The sequence below is a fragment of the Crocodylus porosus genome, unplaced genomic scaffold, assembly GCF_001723895.1.
Source record: "Crocodylus porosus isolate Cpor-Errol unplaced genomic scaffold, CroPor_comp1, whole genome shotgun sequence".
Taxonomy (NCBI): domain Eukaryota; kingdom Metazoa; phylum Chordata; order Crocodylia; family Crocodylidae; genus Crocodylus; species Crocodylus porosus.
Window position 1 is genome coordinate 23,787,891 of NW_017728950.1, and position 5,879 is coordinate 23,793,769.

The following is a 5,879-nucleotide window of genomic DNA, read 5'->3' on the forward strand; positions in this document are numbered from 1 at the left end:
TACCACAGTTGTTCTTCAGTTCAGGAAGGGTTTCAGTATGGTATCTCATTGTTTTAATACCATTTGCTCTTATTTTTGGAGTCTTCCTCTCTCTCTTTCTCTCTTTGCCATTTTAAATTTGCCAAAATTTTGAAAACATCTAGAAGAGTTGCTGTATAATAATGGAGTCTTTTTACTGTATATGATGCCCTCATCTCTTACCTAAAGCCTCACATAGGTTATTATTGCAAACATACATTTCCTGTCACAAATGGTATATTTGTGCCTACCTATGTTACCATCCTTTATGAGATGCTTTGTTTAAAGGGAATTAGTTTCCTTTTGACTGTGTAGTAATCTGTGGTTAAAATCTCTGAAAACAGTTAACAGAAATGCAGAATTACTGTATGAAGCTGTTGAAAACCATGTTGGCTGCAGAAAGACCTAGGCACTGGCATTGGTGCCCCATAGCAACAGCCCATGGCACCCAGTATTGGATGCTTCTGGTACAAAAATGAGTTGGTTCTTTTATGAGCAGAAGTCTCTCCTGTTTTTGGCACTTGGCATCAGTTGGGAAGTGGGATGATTTGGGAGCCTCTTCTTTAGTTCATCTTCCCTTAAAACGTTTCACGTCTGCTTTATTTATTCACCAGTATCCTCTGCTGTTTGTTGACAGAGGTGATTGTTGTTCAGATATTTTTCCCCACTCTTCTTTGTCAGGTTGATTCAAAAACAAATTAAGAAATATTTGGAGTGGTTGAATATGCTACTGCTTCATCGGTTTAAACAAAGGCATTTATTTTAAAGTGGAGTAATTCTGTAACAAGACATTATGGACTGAGGCCCAGCTGAATACTATTGATATTACTGTGCTCAAATTGTCATCCACCACTAAAAAACTTACTTCTAAAACACTGATTTGGAAGATAATTATATCAATTGCCTTATAAATGGTATCAGTGCCTTGAGGCAAGTTTGTTGCTGACTTTGTCGAAAACTGGCTGTGTCATTTGTTGTACTTATTTTTAACAGGTAGTTGTCTAATTACGTGTCTCACCATTTTTGTAATGCCTTCCCTTTGGTCAGTGAGACAGGTGACTGGCTTTCGTGGTTAATGTTAGGTTAGGACCCAGTCTTGCGAAGTGCTGAGCACTTTTTGCATGATTCTGCTTACCCTAAGCCCACTAACTTCTTGGTGAGTTGAAGTTGCTCAACCTATAATGCCTGTCAGTATTGGACATAATATATTTACTCCTAGGGAAGCTTACTTAGTCTGTGTACACCTTGTGACAATTTTACCTTGAGAGAGAAAAAAAATCCTTGCCCTTCGTTGTGCATACAATCTAGTGTCTAAATTTAATTATTTTTACTTTCAGTAAACCCCATTAAATATAGCTTATGTTCGTTTTTGTAAGTATCCCAAGTTATATTTTAATCTGAACTTTTGATTGAAAACTAACTGTTTAAAACTACTCCAAGTTAAAAATATGCATTAAAATATATGCTTAAAAATTCATCTTGATCTTGATTTTTCCTACAGTACAAAAACCCATCATATAGAAAGAATTGTTTTATGATGTTATGTGTGTAGAGATTAAAATATTTATAGAGGTGGTCTGCCCTCTGTTCTGTGCCTGCAGGTTTAGGTAAGAGAGTTGTATTTGCACTACAACAGCTGCTTATCCTAACAGCATAAAAGGCAGTTTAGGACTCTTGTTAGCTCCATAAACTAGTATTTGTTTTGCTGTATTTTGTGTTAAGAAACAAAATGCTGAAGAAAAATTTCATGAACTCCATATAACAAAATGAGTACAAAGTTTTTGCGAAGTCTTTTTAGTCTTTTGTAGAGGCCACACTGGTCATCCTAACTTGTAAGTACTTTGTGTAAAGTAGCCAGTGTTAATCATTTTTATAAGTAAATTTAATGTTTCTAAATAAGGAATACAACGTTCCTAGAAAGGAACCCAAGCATATTTAAAGCTATATTGCCATTTTTGTCTGTCAGGCTCTTCCTTTCCATTATGAGCTGCCAAAAACTACTTGCAGATGAAAATAATTCCAAAATTTTCAGTAGGGAAGTTTTATCTCCCAAGTTTGTCTACTAATTTAGTTAAATATGAATCTAACTAAATAAGAATTTGAAAGATGTGCAAATACAGTCATATTTTCAGTGTGTTCTCAGCATGGTCTTAAAATGAACTCATTTGTGCTCGATGGAAAATAGCTTTCAAAAACCCTTTCTTGAAATAATTGCACTTGCTTTAGTTTTACGTGAAATATTATGTGTGTTTTCCCTTAAAAATGAAAAGGTGAATCCGATGTGAGAGATTTGATTAATACTGCCTTGAGACTGGTTCTGGACAGGCCTTGTATGCTTCCCTGCATGCATCAGGACGGTGAACAAAATTACTTTCCTGCTTAGTGCCTCTCCCAAATAAAAAGGAGACATTTGGCAGAGTCTAGTGTGTGAGCTCTGTGCAGCACAAGGGGTAAATTCTGGTTGAGTTAAAAATACCCAACCACTTCTTTACCAAAAAGACTAACCCCTCGCCATCTTCCCTGAAAAAAGAAATCCAAGCAAAAAGTGTTAAACTATTTTGGCAGCAGCTGTGTGCTGTTCTCAGGAAACTTGAAGGCTTCCTAGAGGTCCTGGTTGGCTCTGGTGAGCGCTTGACACTGAAAGTCCTCAGTTATGAGCAGAAGACATTTCTTCCCTGTCCAGGAAGACAACAGATGTTTGTCAGTGACTTTGACAATTAAAAACTTCTTTCCTCAGCAGAGGAAATGAAAAGCAACATCATTCTGGGAGGCTTTTCGGGTATAAACTCTCTGGAGAAGTGTGTTCCTTAGTATTTTTTGTGAATGGCATGAAGCAGAATACCAAATGAGTCGGCCCTCGTGGCTGCTACATTTTTTAAATTAATTTGGACTATCACCTACCTGATGGATTGAGAAACCCTGCCAAGAGGCATTCCTCTTGTCTCCAGAACAGTGGAGTTGTCATTTCAGCCATGCCAGTCTCGCAGACTTTAAACCTGACATGGTGACTCTCCAGAGCTCTCTTCTTTGCAACCAGCTCTACCATTTCATTGGGTAGAGTGCCGGAAACATGTTAAACTGAAGGAGTTTCAGAAAAGACCGTATAAAAGGTTGGTGAGGGAATTGCTTAGCTAAAAGCTAGAAGGAACCACACATCTATTTTTGCTTTAATGCTAACTTATAAATGGTGCTTGAATTAAGAAAAAAAAACATGGGTAGATATATCCAACATTGCTGATCGTGACTAGCTAGGAAAGATTTGGGGGAAGGGCTGTAGTCCATCTTTTCTTCCCAACTGATGCTGCAGCTGAGGTGGACAAGAGACATAAAACTAACAGTGAACAACAGATTCAAGGCAGCTTGTCAAACTAATCCAAACACAGCTGACATCAGAAAAAGCTCATGGTAAATGCTCTAGGTGAAATCCTGAACCTACTGAAGGCAATGGACATTTGCTATTGATCCCATTGGAACCAGGAGTTCACCTTCTGTTGGTAAATGCTTGTTCAAGTAATGCAGTTGCTCCAAAGTGGTTCTGTAGCCTGGTTGCTGCTGACAGAAAGTCAATGATCTGTGTCACTGCTTGTTGTGTATGCAAAGCCACTTAGAGAACTGATGAAGATAGCACAACTCCCTGGAGAGTTGCTAGTACTACATGCTGATTCCACTATTTGAAGCTGTTTGATTACTGTGATCCCAGTAATCTTGGCTTGCTGCTGAGCTGGTTGTCTAACATGTCAGAGAGGCAGCAGCGTAAAGCACTGCTCAGACAAAATGGAAGTACTGGGGGGTAAAACAGGACTTTAAAAACACATGCCCTTTGTAGCAACAGCACGTATTGTTAAGCATAGACATGTTCTTCAGTGAAGGACTGGAGCAACTTCTGAACAGGAGCAGAAGGTGAAAGCTCAGGTTTCAAGTAGATGTGAAGTGCCTGGTTCCATCTTCCCAACAGTGAAAAATGTGCCCTTTGCGCTGCTTTTTGCTTTTATATTGCCATTCTTATAGCCATTATTGGACGTACTCTCACTCAACAGGTTTGGAGCCACTTTCTTGCAGGAATGAGTGTTGCACAGTTCAAAGTGCTTGCCTAGAATTTATCTGTAGAGCCTTGTTGATTTCTCTTCACTATGAAGACCCATTGCAAGCATGACAGGGTTAGAAATTATCGCAATTTTGAATCTGATATCACAGCAAATATTTTTACAAGTAAACAGAAGCTGCGAAGAGTAATGAATGCAGTGTGGCACAGGGAGTGCAAATGTAACTCGAATCCTTTGCAATGGAATATATGTAGGAAAATCAAAGTAATAATAATAATCACTGTCATCAGCAAATTAGCAGATTAAGTTACCATCCCAAACAAAATGTATGAAGGTTTCATGAAATTGTGAAGTAAATGTTAAGGCTACTTCTTCTCACCATGGCACAGTTCAGATTGCAACTAATATGCTGTGTGCTGTTCTGGACTCAGTACCAGCCGGAAACATGTTACACTGAAGGAGTTTCAGCAAAGACCATATAAAATGTTGGTGAGGGATTTGCTTAGCTAAAAGCTAGAAGGAACTACACATCTATTTTGCTTTAATGCTAACTTATAAATGGTGCTTGAATTAAGAAGAAAAACATGGGTAGATACATCCAACATTGCTGATCATGACTAGATAGGAAAGATTTGGGGGAAGGGCTGTAGGCCATCTTTTCTTCCCAACTGATGCTGCAGCTGAGGTGGCCAAGAGACGTAAAAACTACAGAGATGGATATAGTATAAGGAGAGTTAGATACAGAGAATAAGATTAAATAGAGCAATGAAAAACTCTACACTGGATGTCCGTGGGGGATATCTCCCTATGGATCAACCCCCAGGGAAGTTGTGAAATACTGTCACCGCAGTTGTTTGAAACTAGACTGGGGGTTGAGGGGCGGCAGTATGGAGGAGAGACCTGGATGTGGACAGGGAAGTGAATCTTCTCTCTAGGTAGATCCCTCTGCTGGGGTATCTTGTCAGTGCTCTGATGAAGTCACTGGAGCAATGACAGCTTACACCAACTGCAGAACTGCCCCTCTATATTGCATTTATTCCAGCTTATAAAATGATGCTTTAGTAGCAAGTGGTTTGCTAACTTTTTTGCAGAGGGGGAGGGGGAGGAACCTCTGCTGTGGCAGTGATTCCTGGAAGAATAAATGAATGGGTTCGTTTCCAGTATTGCCATGTGAACTTTTCTCATCAGAAGAGCACTTAAAGCCTTCCTTGTAGAATCATAGGGCATTTGGTACATCCTGAAGAGTCCTATTCAGCTTTGCAGAATCAGGGAAGTTTTTGAAGGTCTTTCACTAACAACTTCAAGGGTAAATTTTCACATCTGTTCTATTAAATTATGTTAGCTGTGGACTTCACCAGTTCTCTTGTACAAGCATCTCACATGCAGGTGAGAGCAAAGAACAGGCTGTTTGTTTAAACCAACCTATGCAATCTTACTTAACTTGAACGTTTAACATTTTCAGGAGTGCTGGTTGTAGCCGTATTGGTCTAAGGACACAGGTTTGTTGGGTAAATGTGATATCTTTTATTAGACCAACAATTTTTACAACTATTTAGTTGGTCTAATCACATATACCCAAAGAAAGTTGTCTGCTTAAAATTTTCAGGACTAAATTTTTCTAGTATTATTTCCAAACATTGCATCACTTTGTGCATGCTCACTTAGCAGTGCTGGAGTGAATAACGCACACAAAGCAAGCCTACATCGCTCCATATAGGTTTTATCAGGATTATGCTTTGTGTATGTTCATTTTATGCATTTTTTATGACATTTCACCAGATACAACCTCTTCTCTCTAGGTGTGGAGGGCAAGGATGG

At 38.9% G+C, this 5,879-nt stretch overlaps 1 protein-coding gene across 1 annotated transcript in view; it reads left to right on the top strand.

Annotated features, from left to right (window-relative positions):
• The window catches only part of HOOK3 (hook microtubule tethering protein 3), a 109,904-nt gene that overhangs the window by 99,974 nt on the left and 4,051 nt on the right, over nucleotides 1–5,879 (top strand). The window lies entirely within an intron of this gene.